The following is a 16659-nucleotide window of genomic DNA, read 5'->3' on the forward strand; positions in this document are numbered from 1 at the left end:
GTGACTATTTAAATGCAACTAACTACAGGGTAGGACTATGAGTAGAGCATGTTTTAGTTTCATACATGGTCCGTTGGTCTAGGGGTATCATACTCGCTTAGGGTGCGAGTGGTCCCGGGTTCAAATCCCGGACGGACCCGAGTTTTTGCAGAGGTAATTTAGTGACTATTTAAATACAACTAACTACAGGGTAGGCCTTCGAGTTGAGCATGTTTTGTTTCATACATGGTCCGTTAGTCTAGGGGTATGATACTCGGTTTGGGTGCGAGTGGTCCCGGGTTCAAATCCCGGACGGACCCGAGTTTTTGCAGAGATAATTTAGTGACTATTTAAATACAACTAACTTCAGGGTAGGCCTATGAGTTGAGCATGTTTTGTTTCATACATGGTCCGTTGGTCTAGGGGTATGATACTCGCTTTGGGTGCGAGTGGTCCCGGGTTCAAATCCCGGACGGAGCCGAGTTTTGCAGAAGTAAATTGGTGACTATTTAAATGCAACTATTTAAATTGTAGGACTACGAGTTGAGCATGTCTCGCTTTCATACATGATCTGTTGGTTTAGGGGTATGATACTCGCTTAGGGTAAGAATGGTCCCGGGTTCAAATGCCGGACGGACCCGAGTTTTTGCAGAGGTAATTTAGTTACTATTTAAATGCAACTAACTACAGGGTAGGCCTATGAGTTGAGCATGTTTTGTTTCATACATGGTCCGTTGGTCTAGAGGTATGATACTCGCTTTGGGTGCGAGTGGTCCCGGGTTCAAATCCCGGACGGACCCGAGTTTTGCAGAGGTAATTTAGTGACTATTTAAATACAACTAACTACAGGGTAGGCCTTCGAGTTGAGCATGTTTTGTTTCATACATGGTCCGTTAGTCTAGGGGTATGATACTCGGTTTGGGTGCGAGTGGTCCCGGGTTCAAATCCCGGACGGACCCGAGTTTTGCAGAAGTAAATTGGTGAATATTTAAATGCAACTAACTACAGGGTAGGCCTATGAGTTGAGCATGTTTTGTTTCATACATGGTCCGTTGGTCTAGAGGTATGATACTCGCTTTCGGTGCGAGTGGTCCCGGGTTAAAATCCCGGACGGACCCGAGTTTTGCAGAAGTAAATTGGTGACTATTTAAATGCAACTAACTACAGGGTAGGCCTATGAGTAGAGCATGTTTTAGTTGCATACATGGTTCTTTGGTCTAGGGGTATGATACTTGCTTAGGGTGCTAGTGGTCCCGGGTTCGAATCCCAGACGGACCCGAGTTTTTGCAGAGGTAATTTAGTGACTATTTAAATGCAACTATCTACAGGGTAGGCCTATGAGTTGAGCATGTTTCATTACATACATGGTCCGTTGGTCTAGGGGTATGATACTCGCTTTGGGTGCGAGTGGTCCCGGGTTCAAATCCCGGACGGACCCGAGTTTTGCAGAAGTAAATTGGTGACTATTTAAATGCAACTAACTACAGAGTAGGCCTATGAGTAGAGCATGTTTTAGTTTCATACATGGTCCGTTGGTCTAGGGGTATGATACTCGCTTTGGGTGCGAGTGGTCCCGGGTTCAAATCCCGGACGGACCCTAGGTTTTGCAGAGGTAATTTAGTGACTATTTAAATGCAACTAACTACAGGGTAGGACTATGAGTAGAGCATGTTTTAGTTTCATACATGGTCCGTTGGTCTAGGGGTATCATACTCGCTTAGGGTGCGAGTGGTCCCGGGTTCAAATCCCGGACGGACCCGAGTTTTTGCAGAGGTAATTTAGTGACTATTTAAATACAACTAACTACAGGGTAGGCCTTCGAGTTGAGCATGTTTTGTTTCATACATGGTCCGTTAGTCTAGGGGTATGATACTCGGTTTGGGTGCGAGTGGTCCCGGGTTCAAATCCCGGACGGACCCGAGTTTTTGCAGAGATAATTTAGTGACTATTTAAATACAACTAACTTCAGGGTAGGCCTATGAGTTGAGCATGTTTTGTTTCATACATGGTCCGTTGGTCTAGGGGTATGATACTCGCTTTGGGTGCGAGTGGTCCCGGGTTCAAATCCCGGACGGAGCCGAGTTTTGCAGAAGTAAATTGGTGACTATTTAAATGCAACTATTTAAATTGTAGGACTACGAGTTGAGCATGTCTCGCTTTCATACATGATCTGTTGGTTTAGGGGTATGATACTCGCTTAGGGTAAGAATGGTCCCGGGTTCAAATGCCGGACGGACCCGAGTTTTTGCAGAGGTAATTTAGTTACTATTTAAATGCAACTAACTACAGGGTAGGCCTATGAGTTGAGCATGTTTTGTTTCATACATGGTCCGTTGGTCTAGAGGTATGATACTCGCTTTGGGTGCGAGTGGTCCCGGGTTCAAATCCCGGACGGACCCGAGTTTTGCAGAGGTAATTTAGTGACTATTTAAATACAACTAACTACAGGGTAGGCCTTCGAGTTGAGCATGTTTTGTTTCATACATGGTCCGTTAGTCTAGGGGTATGATACTCGGTTTGGGTGCGAGTGGTCCCGGGTTCAAATCCCGGACGGACCCGAGTTTTGCAGAAGTAAATTGGTGAATATTTAAATGCAACTAACTACAGGGTAGGCCTATGAGTTGAGCATGTTTTGTTTCATACATGGTCCGTTAGTCTAGGGGTATGATACTCGCTTTGGGTGTGAGTGGTCCCGGGTTCAAATCGCGGACGGACCCGAGTTTTTGCAGAGGTAATTTAGTGACTATTTAAATGCAACTAGTTATATTGTAGGCCTACGAGTTGAGCATGTTTCAGTGTCATACATGGTCCGTTGGTCTAGGGGTATGGTACTCGCTTCGGGTGTGAGTGGACCCTGGTTCAAATCCCGGACGGACCCGAGTTTTTGCAGAGGTAATTTGGTGACTATTCAAATGCAACGAGTTAAATTGAAGGACTACGAGCTGAGCATGTTTCAGTGTCATACTTCGTCCGTTGGTCTAGGGGTATGATACTCGCTTCGGGTGTGAGTGGTCCCGGGTTCAAATCCCGGACGGACCCGAGTTTTTGCAGAGGTAATTTAGTGACTATTTAAATGCAACTAACTACAGGGTAGGCCTATGAGTTGAGCATGTTTTATTTCATACATGGTCCGTTGGTCTAGGGGTATGATATTCGCTTTGGGTGTGAGTGGTCCCGGGTTCAAATCCCGGACGGACCCGAGTTTTTGCAGAGGTATTTTAGTGACTATTCAAATGCAACTAGTTATATTGTAGGCCTACCAGTTGAGCATGTTTCAGTGTCATACATGGTCCGTTGGCATAGGGGTATGATACTCGCTTCGGGTGTGAGTGGTCCCGGGTTCAAATCCCGGACGGACCCGAGTTTTTGCAGAGGTAATTTAGTGACTATTTAAATGCAACTAACTACAGGGTAGGACTATGAGTAGAGCATGTTTTAGTTTCATACATGGTCCGTTGGTCTAGGGGTATCATACTCGCTTAGGGTGCGAGTGGTCCCGGGTTCAAATCCCGGACGGACCCTAGGTTTTGCAGAGGTAATTTAGTGACTATTTAAATGCAACTAACTACAGGGTAGGACTATGAGTAGAGCATGTTTTAGTTTCATACATGGTCCGTTGGTCTAGGGGTATCATACTCGCTTAGGGTGCGAGTGGTCCCGGGTTCAAATCCCGGACGGACCCGAGTTTTTGCAGAGGTAATTTAGTGACTATTTAAATACAACTAACTACAGGGTAGGCCTTCGAGTTGAGCATGTTTTGTTTCATACATGGTCCGTTAGTCTAGGGGTATGATACTCGGTTTGGGTGCGAGTGGTCCCGGGTTCAAATCCCGGACGGACCCGAGTTTTTGCAGAGATAATTTAGTGACTATTTAAATACAACTAACTTCAGGGTAGGCCTATGAGTTGAGCATGTTTTGTTTCATACATGGTCCGTTGGTCTAGGGGTATGATACTCGCTTTGGGTGCGAGTGGTCCCGGGTTCAAATCCCGGACGGAGCCGAGTTTTGCAGAAGTAAATTGGTGACTATTTAAATGCAACTATTTAAATTGTAGGACTACGAGTTGAGCATGTCTCGCTTTCATACATGATCTGTTGGTTTAGGGGTATGATACTCGCTTAGGGTAAGAATGGTCCCGGGTTCAAATGCCGGACGGACCCGAGTTTTTGCAGAGGTAATTTAGTTACTATTTAAATGCAACTAACTACAGGGTAGGCCTATGAGTTGAGCATGTTTTGTTTCATACATGGTCCGTTGGTCTAGAGGTATGATACTCGCTTTGGGTGCGAGTGGTCCCGGGTTCAAATCCCGGACGGACCCGAGTTTTGCAGAGGTAATTTAGTGACTATTTAAATACAACTAACTACAGGGTAGGCCTTCGAGTTGAGCATGTTTTGTTTCATACATGGTCCGTTAGTCTAGGGGTATGATACTCGGTTTGGGTGCGAGTGGTCCCGGGTTCAAATCCCGGACGGACCCGAGTTTTGCAGAAGTAAATTGGTGAATATTTAAATGCAACTAACTACAGGGTAGGCCTATGAGTTGAGCATGTTTTGTTTCATACATGGTCCGTTAGTCTAGGGGTATGATACTCGCTTTGGGTGTGAGTGGTCCCGGGTTCAAATCGCGGACGGACCCGAGTTTTTGCAGAGGTAATTTAGTGACTATTTAAATGCAACTAGTTATATTGTAGGCCTACGAGTTGAGCATGTTTCAGTGTCATACATGGTCCGTTGGTCTAGGGGTATGGTACTCGCTTCGGGTGTGAGTGGACCCTGGTTCAAATCCCGGACGGACCCGAGTTTTTGCAGAGGTAATTTGGTGACTATTCAAATGCAACGAGTTAAATTGAAGGACTACGAGCTGAGCATGTTTCAGTGTCATACTTCGTCCGTTGGTCTAGGGGTATGATACTCGCTTCGGGTGTGAGTGGTCCCGGGTTCAAATCCCGGACGGACCCGAGTTTTTGCAGAGGTAATTTAGTGACTATTTAAATGCAACTAACTACAGGGTAGGCCTATGAGTTGAGCATGTTTTATTTCATACATGGTCCGTTGGTCTAGGGGTATGATATTCGCTTTGGGTGTGAGTGGTCCCGGGTTCAAATCCCGGACGGACCCGAGTTTTTGCAGAGGTATTTTAGTGACTATTCAAATGCAACTAGTTATATTGTAGGCCTACCAGTTGAGCATGTTTCAGTGTCATACATGGTCCGTTGGCATAGGGGTATGATACTCGCTTCGGGTGTGAGTGGTCCCGGGTTCAAATCCCGGACGGACCCGAGTTTTTGCAGAGGTAATTTAGTGACTATTTAAATGCAACTAACTACAGGGTAGGCCTATGAGTTGAGCATGTTTTATTTCATACATGGTCCGTTGGTCTAGGGGTATGATACTCGCTTTGGGTGCGAGTGGTCCCGGGTTCAAATCCCGGACGGACCCGTGTTTTTGCAGAAGTAATTTGGTGACTATTTAAAAGTAAGTAGTTAAATTGTAGGACTACGAGCTGAGCATGTTTCAGTGTCATACTTCGTCCGTTGTTCTAGGGGTATGATACTCGCTTCGGGTGTGAGTGGTCCCGGGTTCAAATCCCGGACGGACCCGAGTTTTTGCAGAGGTAATTTAGTGACTATTTAAATGCGACTAACTACAGGGTAGGCCTATGAGTTGAGCATGTTTTATTTCATACATGGTCCGTTGGTCTAGGGGTATGATACTCGCTTTGGGTGTGAGTGGTCCCAGGTTCAAATCCCGGACGGACCCGAGTTTTTGCAGAGGTAATTTAGTGACTATTCAAATGCAACTAGTTATATTGTAGGCCTACGAGTTGAGCATGTTTCAGTGTCACACATGGTCCGTTGGCCTAGGGGTATGATAAACGCTTCGGGTGTGAGTGGTCCCGGGTTCAAATCCCGGACGGACCCGAGTTTTTGCAGAGGTAATTTAGTGACTATTTAAATGCAACTAACTACAGGGTAGGCCTATGATTTGAGCATGTTTTATTTCATACATGGTCCGTTGGTCTAGGGGTATAATACTCGCTTTGGGTGTGAGTGGTCCCGGGTTCAAATCCCGGACGGACCCGAGTTTTTGCAGAGGTAATTTAGTGACTATTCAAATGCAACTAGTTATATTGTAGGCCTACGAGTTGAGCATGTTTCAGTGTCATACATGGTCCGTTTGCCTAGGGGTATGATACTCGCTTCGGTTGTGAGTGGTCCCGGGTTCAAATCCCGGACGGACCCGAGTTTTTGCAGAGGTAATTTAGTGACTATTTAAATGCGACTAACTACAGGGTAGGCCTATGAGTTGAGCATGTTTTATTTCATACATGGTCCGTTAGTCTAGGGGTATGATACTCGGTTTGGGTGCGAGTGGTCCCGGGTTCAAATCCCGGACGGACCCGAGTTTTGCAGAAGTAAATTGGTGAATATTTAAATGCAACTAACTACAGGGTAGGCCTACGAGTTGAGCATGTTTTGTTTCATACATGGTCCGTTGGTCTAGAGGTATGATACTCGCTTTGGGTGCGAGTGGTCCCGGGTTCAAATCCCGGACGGACCCGAGTTTTGCAGAGGTAATTTAGTGACTATTTAAATACAACTAACTACAGGGTAGGCCTTCGAGTTGAGCATGTTTTGTTTCATACATGGTCCGTTAGTCTAGGGGTATGATACTCGGTTTGGGTGCGAGTGGTCCCGGGTTCAAATCCCGGACGGACCCGAGTTTTGCAGAAGTAAATTGGTGAATATTTAAATGCAACTAACTACAGGGTAGGCCTATGAGTTGAGCATGTTTTGTTTCATACATGGTTCGTTAGTCTAGGGGTATGATACTCGCTTTGGGTGTGAGTGGTCCCGGGTTCAAATCGCGGACGGACCCGAGTTTTTGCAGAGGTAATTTAGTGACTATTTAAATGCAACTAGTTATATTGTAGGCCTACGAGTTGAGCATGTTTCAGTGTCATACATGGTCCGTTGGTCTAGGGGTATGGTGCTCGCTTCGGGTGTGAGTGGACCCTGGTTCAAATCCCGGACGGACCCGAGTTTTTGCAGAGGTAATTTGGTGACTATTCAAATGCAACGAGTTAAATTGAAGGACTACGAGCTGAGCATGTTTCAGTGTCATACTTCGTCCGTTGGTCTAGGGGTATGATACTCGCTTCGGGTGTGAGTGGTCCCGGGTTCAAATCCCGGACGGACCCGAGTTTTTGCAGAGGTAATTTAGTGACTATTCAAATGCAACTAGTTATATTGTAGGCCTACGAGTTGAGCATGTTTCAGTGTCACACATGGTCCGTTGGCCTAGGGGTATGATAAACGCTTCGGGTGTGAGTGGTCCCGGGTTCAAATCCCGGACGGACCCGAGTTTTTGCAGAGGTAATTTAGTGACTATTTAAATGCAACTAACTACAGGGTAGGCCTATGATTTGAGCATGTTTTATTTCATACTTGGTCCGTTGGTCTAGGGGTATAATACTCGCTTTGGGTGTGAGTGGTCCCGGGTTCAAATCCCGGACGGACCCGAGTTTTTGCAGAGGTAATTTAGTGACTATTCAAATGCAACTAGTTATATTGTAGGCCTACGAGTTGAGCATGTTTCAGTGTCATACATGGTCCGTTTGCCTAGGGGTATGATACTCGCTTCGGTTGTGAGTGGTCCCGGGTTCAAATCCCGGACGGACCCGAGTTTTTGCAGAGGTAATTTAGTGACTATTTAAATGCGACTAACTACAGGGTAGGCCTATGAGTTGAGCATGTTTTATTTCATACATGGTCCGTTAGTCTAGGGGTATGATACTCGGTTTGGGTGCGAGTGGTCCCGGGTTCAAATCCCGGACGGACCCGAGTTTTGCAGAAGTAAATTGGTGAATATTTAAATGCAACTAACTACAGGGTAGGCCTATGAGTTGAGCATGTTTTGTTTCATACATGGTCCGTTGGTCTAGAGGTATGATACTCGCTTTGGGTGCGAGTGGTCCCGGGTTCAAATCCCGGACGGACCCGAGTTTTGCAGAGGTAATTTAGTGACTATTTAAATACAACTAACTACAGGGTAGGCCTTCGAGTTGAGCATGTTTTGTTTCATACATGGTCCGTTAGTCTAGGGGTATGATACTCGGTTTGGGTGCGAGTGGTCCCGGGTTCAAATCCCGGACGGACCCGAGTTTTGCAGAAGTAAATTGGTGAATATTTAAATGCAACTAACTACAGGGTAGGCCTATGAGTTGAGCATGTTTTGTTTCATACATGGTTCGTTAGTCTAGGGGTATGATACTCGCTTTGGGTGTGAGTGGTCCCGGGTTCAAATCGCGGACGGACCCGAGTTTTTGCAGAGGTAATTTAGTGACTATTTAAATGCAACTAGTTATATTGTAGGCCTACGAGTTGAGCATGTTTCAGTGTCATACATGGTCCGTTGGTCTAGGGGTATGGTACTCGCTTCGGGTGTGAGTGGACCCTGGTTCAAATCCCGGACGGACCCGAGTTTTTGCAGAGGTAATTTGGTGACTATTCAAATGCAACGAGTTAAATTGAAGGACTACGAGCTGAGCATGTTTCAGTGTCATACTTCGTCCGTTGGTCTAGGGGTATGATACTCGCTTCGGGTGTGAGTGGTCCCGGGTTCAAATCCCGGACGGACCCGAGTTTTTGCAGAGGTAATTTAGTGACTATTTAAATGCAACTAACTACAGGGTAGGCCTATGAGTTGAGCATGTTTTATTTCATACATGGTCCGTTGGTCTAGGGGTATGATATTCGCTTTGGGTGTGAGTGGTCCCGGGTTCAAATCCCGGACGGACCCGAGTTTTTGCAGAGGTATTTTAGTGACTATTCAAATGCAACTAGTTATATTGTAGGCCTACCAGTTGAGCATGTTTCAGTGTCATACATGGTCCGTTGGCATAGGGGTATGATACTCGCTTCGGGTGTGAGTGGTCCCGGGTTCAAATCCCGGACGGACCCGAGTTTTTGCAGAGGTAATTTAGTGACTATTTAAATGCAACTAACTACAGGGTAGGCCTATGAGTTGAGCATGTTTTATTTCATACATGGTCCGTTGGTCTAGGGGTATGATACTCGCTTTGGGTGCGAGTGGTCCCGGGTTCAAATCCCGGATGGACCCGTGTTTTTGCAGAAGTAATTTGGTGACTATTTAAAAGTAAGTAGTTAAATTGTAGGACTACGAGCTGAGCATGTTTCAGTGTCATACTTCGTCCGTTGTTCTAGGGGTATGATACTCGCTTCGGGTGTGAGTGGTCCCGGGTTCAAATCCCGGACGGACCCGAGTTTTTGCAGAGGTAATTTAGTGACTATTTAAATGCGACTAACTACAGGGTAGGCCTATGAGTTGAGCATGTTTTATTTCATAAATGGTCCGTTGGTCTAGGGGTATGATACTGGCTTTGGGTGTGAGGGGTCCCGGGTTCAAATCCCGGACGGACCCGAGTTTTTGCAGAGGTAATTTAGTGACTATTCAAATGCAACTAGTTATATTGTAGGCCTACGAGTTGAGCATGTTTCAGTGTCACACATGGTCCGTTGGCCTAGGGGTATGATACTCGCTTCGGGTGTGAGTGGTCCCGGGTTCAAATCCCGGACGGACCCGAGTTTTTGCAGAGGTAATTTAGTGACTATTTAAATGCAACTAACTACAGGGTAGGCCTATGAGTTGAGCATGTTTTATTTCATACATGGTCCGTTGGTCTAGGGGTATGATACTCGCTTTGGGTGCGAGTGGTCCCGGGTTCAAATCCCGGACGGACCCGTGTTTTTGCAGAAGTAATTTGGTGACTATTTAAAAGTAACTAGTTAAATTGTAGGACTACGAGCTGAGCATGTTTCAGTGTCATACTTCGTCCGTTGTTCTAGGGGTATGATACTCGCTTCGGGTGTGAGTGGTCCCGGGTTCAAATCCCGGACGGACCCGAGTTTTTGCAGAGGTAATTTAGTGACTATTTAAATGCGACTAACTACAGGGTAGGCCTATGAGTTGAGCATGTTTTATTTCATACATGGTCCGTTGGTCTAGGGGTATGATACTCGCTTTGGGTGTGAGTGGTCCCAGGTTCAAATCCCGGACGGACCCGAGTTTTTGCAGAGGTAATTTAGTGACTATTCAAATGCAACTAGTTATATTGTAGGCCTACGAGTTGAGCATGTTTCAGTGTCACACATGGTCCGTTGGCCTAGGGGTATGATAAACGCTTCGGGTGTGAGTGGTCCCGGGTTCAAATCCCGGACGGACCCGAGTTTTTGCAGAGGTAATTTAGTGACTATTTAAATGCAACTAACTACAGGGTAGGCCTATGATTTGAGCATGTTTTATTTCATACATGGTCCGTTGGTCTAGGGGTATAATACTCGCTTTGGGTGTGAGTGGTCCCGGGTTCAAATCCCGGACGGACCCGAGTTTTTGCAGAGGTAATTTAGTGACTATTCAAATGCAACTAGTTATATTGTAGGCCTACGAGTTGAGCATGTTTCAGTGTCATACATGGTCCGTTTGCCTAGGGGTATGATACTCGCTTCGGTTGTGAGTGGTCCCGGGTTCAAATCCCGGACGGACCCGAGTTTTTGCAGAGGTAATTTAGTGACTATTTAAATGCGACTAACTACAGGGTAGGCCTATGAGTTGAGCATGTTTTATTTCATACATGGTCCGTTAGTCTAGGGGTATGATACTCGGTTTGGGTGCGAGTGGTCCCGGGTTCAAATCCCGGACGGACCCGAGTTTTGCAGAAGTAAATTGGTGAATATTTAAATGCAACTAACTACAGGGTAGGCCTATGAGTTGAGCATGTTTTGTTTCATACATGGTCCGTTGGTCTAGAGGTATGATACTCGCTTTGGGTGCGAGTGGTCCCGGGTTCAAATCCCGGACGGACCCGAGTTTTGCAGAGGTAATTTAGTGACTATTTAAATACAACTAACTACAGGGTAGGCCTTCGAGTTGAGCATGTTTTGTTTCATACATGGTCCGTTAGTCTAGGGGTATGATACTCGGTTTGGGTGCGAGTGGTCCCGGGTTCAAATCCCGGACGGACCCGAGTTTTGCAGAAGTAAATTGGTGAATATTTAAATGCAACTAACTACAGGGTAGGCCTATGAGTTGAGCATGTTTTGTTTCATACATGGTCCGTTAGTCTAGGGGTATGATACTCGCTTTGGGTGTGAGTGGTCCCGGGTTCAAATCGCGGACGGACCCGAGTTTTTGCAGAGGTAATTTAGTGACTATTTAAATGCAACTAGTTATATTGTAGGCCTACGAGTTGAGCTTGTTTCAGTGTCATACATGGTCCGTTGGTCTAGGGGTATGGTACTCGCTTCGGGTGTGAGTGGACCCTGGTTCAAATCCCGGACGGACCCGAGTTTTTGCAGAGGTAATTTGGTGACTATTCAAATGCAACGAGTTAAATTGAAGGACTACGAGCTGAGCATGTTTCAGTGTCATACTTCGTCCGTTGGTCTAGGGGTATGATACTCGCTTCGGGTGTGAGTGGTCCCAGGTTCAAATCCCGGACGGACCCGAGTTTTTGCAGAGGTAATTTAGTGACTATTTAAATGCAACTAACTACAGGGTAGGCCTATGAGTTGAGCATGTTTTATTTCATACATGGTCCGTTGGTCTAGGGGTATGATATTCGCTTTGGGTGTGAGTGGTCCCGGGTTCAAATCCCGGACGGACCCGAGTTTTTGCAGAGGTATTTTAGTGACTATTCAAATGCAACTAGTTATATTGTAGGCCTACCAGTTGAGCATGTTTCAGTGTCATACATGGTCCGTTGGCATAGGGGTATGATACTCGCTTCGGGTGTGAGTGGTCCCGGGTTCAAATCCCGGACGGACCCGAGTTTTTGCAGAGGTAATTTAGTGACTATTTAAATGCAACTAACTACAGGGTAGGCCTATGAGTTGAGCATGTTTTATTTCATACATGGTCCGTTGGTCTAGGGGTATGATACTCGCTTTGGGTGCGAGTGGTCCCGGGTTCAAATCCCGGACGGACCCGTGTTTTTGCAGAAGTAATTTGGTGACTATTTAAAAGTAAGTAGTTAAATTGTAGGACTACGAGCTGAGCATGTTTCAGTGTCATACTTCGTCCGTTGTTCTAGGGGTATGATACTCGCTTCGGGTGTGAGTGGTCCCGGGTTCAAATCCCGGACGGACCCGAGTTTTTGCAGAGGTAATTTAGTGACTATTTAAATGCGACTAACTACAGGGTAGGCCTATGAGTTGAGCATGTTTTATTTCATAAATGGTCCGTTGGTCTAGGGGTATGATACTGGCTTTGGGTGTGAGGGGTCCCGGGTTCAAATCCCGGACGGACCCGAGTTTTTGCAGAGGTAATTTAGTGACCATTCAAATGCAACTAGTTATATTGTAGGCCTACGAGTTGAGCATGTTTCAGTGTCACACATGGTCCGTTGGCCTAGGGGTATGATACTCGCTTCGGGTGTGAGTGGTCCCGGGTTCAAATCCCGGACGGACCCGAGTTTTTGCAGAGGTAATTTAGTGACTATTTAAATGCAACTAACTACAGGGTAGGCCTATGAGTTGAGCATGTTTTATTTCATACATGGTCCGTTGGTCTAGGGGTATGATACTCGCTTTGGGTGCGAGTGGTCCCGGGTTCAAATCCCGGACGGACCCGTGTTTTTGCAGAAGTAATTTGGTGACTATTTAAAAGTAACTAGTTAAATTGTAGGACTACGAGCTGAGCATGTTTCAGTGTCATACTTCGTCCGTTGTTCTAGGGGTATGATACTCGCTTCGGGTGTGAGTGGTCCCGGGTTCAAATCCCGGACGGACCCGAGTTTTTGCAGAGGTAATTTAGTGACTATTTAAATGCGACTAACTACAGGGTAGGCCTATGAGTTGAGCATGTTTTATTTCATACATGGTCCGTTGGTCTAGGGGTATGATACTCGCTTTGGGTGTGAGTGGTCCCAGGTTCAAATCCCGGACGGACCCGAGTTTTTGCAGAGGTAATTTAGTGACTATTCAAATGCAACTAGTTATATTGTAGGCCTACGAGTTGAGCATGTTTCAGTGTCACACATGGTCCGTTGGCCTAGGGGTATGATAAACGCTTCGGGTGTGAGTGGTCCCGGGTTCAAATCCCGGACGGACCCGAGTTTTTGCAGAGGTAATTTAGTGACTATTTAAATGCAACTAACTACAGGGTAGGCCTATGATTTGAGCATGTTTTATTTCATACATGGTCCGTTGGTCTAGAGCTATAATACTCGCTTTGGGTGTGAGTGGTCCCGGGTTCAAATCCCGGACGGACCCGAGTTTTTGCAGAGGTAATTTAGTGACTATTCAAATGCAACTAGTTATATTGTAGGCCTACGAGTTGAGCATGTTTCAGTGTCATACATGGTCCGTTTGCCTAGGGGTATGATACTCGCTTCGGTTGTGAGTGGTCCCGGGTTCAAATCCCGGACGGACCCGAGTTTTTGCAGAGGTAATTTAGTGACTATTTAAATGCGACTAACTACAGGGTAGGCCTATGAGTTGAGCATGTTTTATTTCATACATGGTCCGTTAGTCTAGGGGTATGATACTCGCTTTGGGTGTGAGTGGTCCCGGGTTCAAATCCCGGACGGACCCGAGTTTTTGCAGAGGTAATTTAATGACTATTTAAATGCGACTAACTACAGGGTAGGCCTATGAGTTGAGCATGTTTTATTTCATACATGGTCCGTTGGTCTAGGGGTATGGTACTCGCTTCGGGTGTGAGTGGTCCCGGGTTCAAATCCCGGACGGACCCGAGTTTTTGCAGAGGTAATTTTGTGACTATTCAAATGCAACGAGTTAAATTGAAGGACTACGAGCTGAGCATGTTTCAGTGTCACACATGGTCCGTTAGTCTAGGGGTATGATACTCGCTTCGGGTGTGAGTGGTCCCGGGTTCAAATCCCGGACGGACCCGAGTTTTTGCAGAGGTAATTTAGTGACTATTTAAATGCAACTAACTACAGGGTAGGCCTATGAGTTGAGCATGTTTTATTTCATACATGGTCCGTTGGTCTAGGGGTATGATACTCGCTTTGGGTGCGAGTGGTCCCGGGTTCAAATCCCGGACGGACCCGTGTTTTTGCAGAAGTAATTTGGTGACTATTTAAAAGTAACTAGTTAAATTGTAGGACTACGAGCTGAGCATGTTTCAGTGTCATACTTCGTCCGTTGTTCTAGGGGTATGATACTCGCTTCGGGTGTGAGTGGTCCCGGGTTCAAATCCCGGACGGACCCGAGTTTTTGCAGAGGTAATTTAGTGACTATTTAAATGCAACTAACTACAGGGTAGGCCTATGAGTTGAGCATGTTTTATTTCATAAATGGTCCGTTGGTCTAGGGGTGTGATACTCGCTTTGGGTGTGAGTGGTCCCGGGTTCAAATCCCAGACGGACCCGAGTTTTTGCAGAGTTAATTTAGTGACTATTCAAATGCAACTAGTTATATTGTAGGCCTACGAGTTGAGCATGTTTCAGTGTCACACATGGTCCGTTGGCCTAGGGGTATGATACTCGCTTCGGGTGTGAGTGGTCCCGGGTTCAAATCCCGGACGGACCCGAGTTTTTGCAGAGGTAATTTAGTGACTATTTAAATGCAACTAACTACAGGGTAGGCCTATGAGTTGAGCATGTTTTATTTCATAAATGGTCCGTTGGTCTAGGGGTATGATACTGGCTTTGGGTGTGAGTGGTCCCGGGTTCAAATCCCGGACGGACCCGAGTTTTTGCAGAGGTAATTTTGTGACTATTCAAATGCAACTAGTTATATTGTAGGCCTACGAGTTGAGCATGTTTCAGTGTCATACATGGTCCGTTGGCCTAGGGGTATGATACTCGCTTCGGGTGTGAGTGGTCCCGGGTTCAAATCCCGGACGGACCCGAGTTTTTGCAGAGGTAATTTAGTGACTATTTAAATGCGACTAACTACAGGGTAGGCCTATGAGTTGAGCATGTTTTATTTCATACATGGTCCGTTAGTCTAGGGGTATGATACTCGCTTTGGGTGTGAGTGGTCCCGGGTTCAAATCCCGGACGGACCCGAGTTTTTGCAGAGGTAATTTAATGACTATTTAAATGCGACTAACTACAGGGTAGGCCTATGAGTTGAGCATGTTTTATTTCATACATGGTCCGTTGGTCTAGGGGTATGATACTCGCTTTGGGTGTGAGTGGTCCCGGGTTCAAATCCCGGACGGACCCGAGTTTTTGCAGAGGTAATTTAGTGACTATTTAAATGCAACTAACTACAGGGTAGGCCTATGAGTTGAGCATGTTTTATTTCATACATGGTCCGTTGGTCTAGGGGTATGATACTCGCTTTGGGTGTGAGTGGTCCCGGGTTCAAATCCCGGACGGACCCGAGTTTTTGCAGAGGTAATTTAGTGACTATTCAAATGCAACTAGTTATATTGTAGGCCTACGAGTTGAGCATGTTTCAGTGTCATACATGGTCCGTTGGCCTAGGGGTATGATCCTCGCTTCGGGTGTGAGTGGTCCCGGGTTCAAATCCCGGACGGACCCGAGTTTTTGCAGAGGTAATTTAGTGACTATTTAAATGCGACTAACTACAGGGTAGGCCTATGAGTTGAGCATGTTTTATTTCATACATGGTCCGTTGGTCTAGGGATATGATACTCGCTTTGGGTGTGAGTGGTCCCGGGTTCAAATCCCGGACGGACCCGAGTTTTTGCAGAGGTAATTTAGTGACTATTCAAATGCAACTAGTTATATTGTAGGCCTACGAGTTGAGCATGTTTCAGTGTCACACATGGTCCGTTGGCCTAGGGGTATGATACACGCTTCGGGTGTGAGTGGTCCCGGGTTCAAATCCCGGACGGACCCGAGTTTTTGCAGAGGTAATTTAGTGACTATTTAAATGCAACTAACTACAGGGTAGGCCTATGAGTTGAGCATGTTTTATTTCATACATGGTCCGTTGGTCTAGGGGTATGATACTCGCTTTGGGTGTGAGTGGTCCCGGGTTCAAATCCCGGACGGACCCGAGTTTTTGCAGAGGTAATTTAGTGACTATTCAAATGCAACTAGTTATATTGTAGGCCTACGAGTTGAGCATGTTTCAGTGTCATGCATGGTCCGTTGGCCTAGGGGTATGATACTCGCTTCGGGTGTGAGTGGTCCCGGGTTCAAATCCCGGACGGACCCGAGTTTTTGCAGAGGTAATTTAGTGACTATTTAAATGCGACTAACTACAGGGTAGGCCTATGAGTTGAGCATGTTTTATTTCATACATGGTCCGTTAGTCTAGGGGTATGATACTCGCTTTGGGTGTGAGTCGTCCCGGGTTCAAATCCCGGACGGACCCGAGTTTTTGCAGATGTAATTTAATGACTATTTAAATGCGACTAACTACAGGGTAGGCCTATGAGTTGAGCATGTTTTATTTCATACATGGTCCGTTGGTCTAGGGGTATGATACTCGCTTTGGGTGTGAGTGGTCCCGGGTTCAAATCCCGGACGGATCCGAGTTTTTGCAGAGGTAATTTAGTGACTATTCAAATGCAACTAGTTATATTGTAGGCCTACGAGTTGAGCATGTTTTATTTCATACATGGTCCGTTGGTCTAGGGGTATGATACTCGCTTTGGGTGTGAGTGGTCCCGGGTTCAAATCGCGGACGGACCCGAGTTTTTGCAGAGGT

The 16659-nt window shown here is 46.1% G+C and overlaps 43 non-coding genes across 43 annotated transcripts; all 43 read left to right on the forward strand.

Annotated features, from left to right (window-relative positions):
* The first annotated feature begins 67 nt into the window (after positions 1-67).
* Positions 68-139, forward strand: TRNAP-AGG (transfer RNA proline (anticodon AGG)). Its single transcript has one exon. It is a non-coding gene; the product is annotated as a tRNA-Pro (tRNA).
* A 248-nt stretch (positions 140-387) lies between these two features.
* Positions 388-460, forward strand: TRNAP-UGG (transfer RNA proline (anticodon UGG)). Its single transcript has one exon. It is a non-coding gene; the product is annotated as a tRNA-Pro (tRNA).
* Positions 461-707: 247 nt separating this feature from the next.
* Positions 708-779, forward strand: TRNAP-UGG (transfer RNA proline (anticodon UGG)). Its single transcript has one exon. It is a non-coding gene; the product is annotated as a tRNA-Pro (tRNA).
* Positions 780-1025: 246 nt separating this feature from the next.
* TRNAR-UCG (transfer RNA arginine (anticodon UCG)) lies at positions 1026-1097 on the forward strand. The gene has a single exon. It is a non-coding gene; the product is annotated as a tRNA-Arg (tRNA).
* A 248-nt stretch (positions 1098-1345) lies between these two features.
* TRNAP-UGG (transfer RNA proline (anticodon UGG)) lies at positions 1346-1417 on the forward strand. The gene has a single exon. It is a non-coding gene; the product is annotated as a tRNA-Pro (tRNA).
* Positions 1418-1505: 88 nt separating this feature from the next.
* On the forward strand, positions 1506-1577 carry TRNAP-UGG (transfer RNA proline (anticodon UGG)). The gene has a single exon. It is a non-coding gene; the product is annotated as a tRNA-Pro (tRNA).
* Positions 1578-1666: 89 nt separating this feature from the next.
* TRNAP-AGG (transfer RNA proline (anticodon AGG)) lies at positions 1667-1738 on the forward strand. Its single transcript has one exon. It is a non-coding gene; the product is annotated as a tRNA-Pro (tRNA).
* A 248-nt stretch (positions 1739-1986) lies between these two features.
* Positions 1987-2059, forward strand: TRNAP-UGG (transfer RNA proline (anticodon UGG)). Its single transcript has one exon. It is a non-coding gene; the product is annotated as a tRNA-Pro (tRNA).
* Positions 2060-2306: 247 nt separating this feature from the next.
* On the forward strand, positions 2307-2378 carry TRNAP-UGG (transfer RNA proline (anticodon UGG)). Its single transcript has one exon. It is a non-coding gene; the product is annotated as a tRNA-Pro (tRNA).
* A 568-nt stretch (positions 2379-2946) lies between these two features.
* On the forward strand, positions 2947-3020 carry TRNAP-CGG (transfer RNA proline (anticodon CGG)). The gene has a single exon. It is a non-coding gene; the product is annotated as a tRNA-Pro (tRNA).
* An 86-nt stretch (positions 3021-3106) lies between these two features.
* On the forward strand, positions 3107-3178 carry TRNAP-UGG (transfer RNA proline (anticodon UGG)). Its single transcript has one exon. It is a non-coding gene; the product is annotated as a tRNA-Pro (tRNA).
* A 250-nt stretch (positions 3179-3428) lies between these two features.
* TRNAP-AGG (transfer RNA proline (anticodon AGG)) lies at positions 3429-3500 on the forward strand. Its single transcript has one exon. It is a non-coding gene; the product is annotated as a tRNA-Pro (tRNA).
* An 89-nt stretch (positions 3501-3589) lies between these two features.
* On the forward strand, positions 3590-3661 carry TRNAP-AGG (transfer RNA proline (anticodon AGG)). The gene has a single exon. It is a non-coding gene; the product is annotated as a tRNA-Pro (tRNA).
* A 248-nt stretch (positions 3662-3909) lies between these two features.
* TRNAP-UGG (transfer RNA proline (anticodon UGG)) lies at positions 3910-3982 on the forward strand. Its single transcript has one exon. It is a non-coding gene; the product is annotated as a tRNA-Pro (tRNA).
* A 247-nt stretch (positions 3983-4229) lies between these two features.
* Positions 4230-4301, forward strand: TRNAP-UGG (transfer RNA proline (anticodon UGG)). The gene has a single exon. It is a non-coding gene; the product is annotated as a tRNA-Pro (tRNA).
* Positions 4302-4869: 568 nt separating this feature from the next.
* TRNAP-CGG (transfer RNA proline (anticodon CGG)) lies at positions 4870-4943 on the forward strand. The gene has a single exon. It is a non-coding gene; the product is annotated as a tRNA-Pro (tRNA).
* An 86-nt stretch (positions 4944-5029) lies between these two features.
* Positions 5030-5101, forward strand: TRNAP-UGG (transfer RNA proline (anticodon UGG)). The gene has a single exon. It is a non-coding gene; the product is annotated as a tRNA-Pro (tRNA).
* Positions 5102-5350: 249 nt separating this feature from the next.
* On the forward strand, positions 5351-5422 carry TRNAP-UGG (transfer RNA proline (anticodon UGG)). Its single transcript has one exon. It is a non-coding gene; the product is annotated as a tRNA-Pro (tRNA).
* A 1050-nt stretch (positions 5423-6472) lies between these two features.
* Positions 6473-6544, forward strand: TRNAP-UGG (transfer RNA proline (anticodon UGG)). Its single transcript has one exon. It is a non-coding gene; the product is annotated as a tRNA-Pro (tRNA).
* A 568-nt stretch (positions 6545-7112) lies between these two features.
* On the forward strand, positions 7113-7186 carry TRNAP-CGG (transfer RNA proline (anticodon CGG)). Its single transcript has one exon. It is a non-coding gene; the product is annotated as a tRNA-Pro (tRNA).
* Positions 7187-7913: 727 nt separating this feature from the next.
* On the forward strand, positions 7914-7985 carry TRNAP-UGG (transfer RNA proline (anticodon UGG)). Its single transcript has one exon. It is a non-coding gene; the product is annotated as a tRNA-Pro (tRNA).
* Positions 7986-8553: 568 nt separating this feature from the next.
* Positions 8554-8627, forward strand: TRNAP-CGG (transfer RNA proline (anticodon CGG)). The gene has a single exon. It is a non-coding gene; the product is annotated as a tRNA-Pro (tRNA).
* Positions 8628-8713: 86 nt separating this feature from the next.
* TRNAP-UGG (transfer RNA proline (anticodon UGG)) lies at positions 8714-8785 on the forward strand. The gene has a single exon. It is a non-coding gene; the product is annotated as a tRNA-Pro (tRNA).
* Positions 8786-9034: 249 nt separating this feature from the next.
* TRNAP-UGG (transfer RNA proline (anticodon UGG)) lies at positions 9035-9106 on the forward strand. Its single transcript has one exon. It is a non-coding gene; the product is annotated as a tRNA-Pro (tRNA).
* A 410-nt stretch (positions 9107-9516) lies between these two features.
* Positions 9517-9588, forward strand: TRNAP-CGG (transfer RNA proline (anticodon CGG)). Its single transcript has one exon. It is a non-coding gene; the product is annotated as a tRNA-Pro (tRNA).
* Positions 9589-9676: 88 nt separating this feature from the next.
* On the forward strand, positions 9677-9748 carry TRNAP-UGG (transfer RNA proline (anticodon UGG)). Its single transcript has one exon. It is a non-coding gene; the product is annotated as a tRNA-Pro (tRNA).
* A 1050-nt stretch (positions 9749-10798) lies between these two features.
* TRNAP-UGG (transfer RNA proline (anticodon UGG)) lies at positions 10799-10870 on the forward strand. Its single transcript has one exon. It is a non-coding gene; the product is annotated as a tRNA-Pro (tRNA).
* A 728-nt stretch (positions 10871-11598) lies between these two features.
* TRNAP-UGG (transfer RNA proline (anticodon UGG)) lies at positions 11599-11670 on the forward strand. The gene has a single exon. It is a non-coding gene; the product is annotated as a tRNA-Pro (tRNA).
* A 249-nt stretch (positions 11671-11919) lies between these two features.
* TRNAP-UGG (transfer RNA proline (anticodon UGG)) lies at positions 11920-11991 on the forward strand. The gene has a single exon. It is a non-coding gene; the product is annotated as a tRNA-Pro (tRNA).
* Positions 11992-12401: 410 nt separating this feature from the next.
* TRNAP-CGG (transfer RNA proline (anticodon CGG)) lies at positions 12402-12473 on the forward strand. The gene has a single exon. It is a non-coding gene; the product is annotated as a tRNA-Pro (tRNA).
* An 88-nt stretch (positions 12474-12561) lies between these two features.
* Positions 12562-12633, forward strand: TRNAP-UGG (transfer RNA proline (anticodon UGG)). Its single transcript has one exon. It is a non-coding gene; the product is annotated as a tRNA-Pro (tRNA).
* An 891-nt stretch (positions 12634-13524) lies between these two features.
* Positions 13525-13596, forward strand: TRNAP-UGG (transfer RNA proline (anticodon UGG)). Its single transcript has one exon. It is a non-coding gene; the product is annotated as a tRNA-Pro (tRNA).
* Positions 13597-13684: 88 nt separating this feature from the next.
* Positions 13685-13756, forward strand: TRNAP-CGG (transfer RNA proline (anticodon CGG)). Its single transcript has one exon. It is a non-coding gene; the product is annotated as a tRNA-Pro (tRNA).
* Positions 13757-13845: 89 nt separating this feature from the next.
* Positions 13846-13917, forward strand: TRNAP-CGG (transfer RNA proline (anticodon CGG)). Its single transcript has one exon. It is a non-coding gene; the product is annotated as a tRNA-Pro (tRNA).
* Positions 13918-14005: 88 nt separating this feature from the next.
* Positions 14006-14077, forward strand: TRNAP-UGG (transfer RNA proline (anticodon UGG)). Its single transcript has one exon. It is a non-coding gene; the product is annotated as a tRNA-Pro (tRNA).
* Positions 14078-14487: 410 nt separating this feature from the next.
* TRNAP-CGG (transfer RNA proline (anticodon CGG)) lies at positions 14488-14559 on the forward strand. Its single transcript has one exon. It is a non-coding gene; the product is annotated as a tRNA-Pro (tRNA).
* A 249-nt stretch (positions 14560-14808) lies between these two features.
* TRNAP-CGG (transfer RNA proline (anticodon CGG)) lies at positions 14809-14880 on the forward strand. The gene has a single exon. It is a non-coding gene; the product is annotated as a tRNA-Pro (tRNA).
* Positions 14881-14968: 88 nt separating this feature from the next.
* On the forward strand, positions 14969-15040 carry TRNAP-UGG (transfer RNA proline (anticodon UGG)). The gene has a single exon. It is a non-coding gene; the product is annotated as a tRNA-Pro (tRNA).
* An 88-nt stretch (positions 15041-15128) lies between these two features.
* TRNAP-UGG (transfer RNA proline (anticodon UGG)) lies at positions 15129-15200 on the forward strand. Its single transcript has one exon. It is a non-coding gene; the product is annotated as a tRNA-Pro (tRNA).
* Positions 15201-15288: 88 nt separating this feature from the next.
* Positions 15289-15360, forward strand: TRNAP-UGG (transfer RNA proline (anticodon UGG)). The gene has a single exon. It is a non-coding gene; the product is annotated as a tRNA-Pro (tRNA).
* A 570-nt stretch (positions 15361-15930) lies between these two features.
* On the forward strand, positions 15931-16002 carry TRNAP-UGG (transfer RNA proline (anticodon UGG)). The gene has a single exon. It is a non-coding gene; the product is annotated as a tRNA-Pro (tRNA).
* An 89-nt stretch (positions 16003-16091) lies between these two features.
* On the forward strand, positions 16092-16163 carry TRNAP-CGG (transfer RNA proline (anticodon CGG)). Its single transcript has one exon. It is a non-coding gene; the product is annotated as a tRNA-Pro (tRNA).
* Positions 16164-16411: 248 nt separating this feature from the next.
* TRNAP-UGG (transfer RNA proline (anticodon UGG)) lies at positions 16412-16483 on the forward strand. Its single transcript has one exon. It is a non-coding gene; the product is annotated as a tRNA-Pro (tRNA).
* Positions 16484-16659: the final 176 nt, after the last annotated feature.

Source organism: Phalangium opilio, unplaced genomic scaffold (genome assembly GCF_054372755.1).
Source record: "Phalangium opilio isolate 3A_F unplaced genomic scaffold, DU_Popi_V2 ptg000022l_1, whole genome shotgun sequence".
Taxonomy (NCBI): domain Eukaryota; kingdom Metazoa; phylum Arthropoda; class Arachnida; order Opiliones; family Phalangiidae; genus Phalangium; species Phalangium opilio.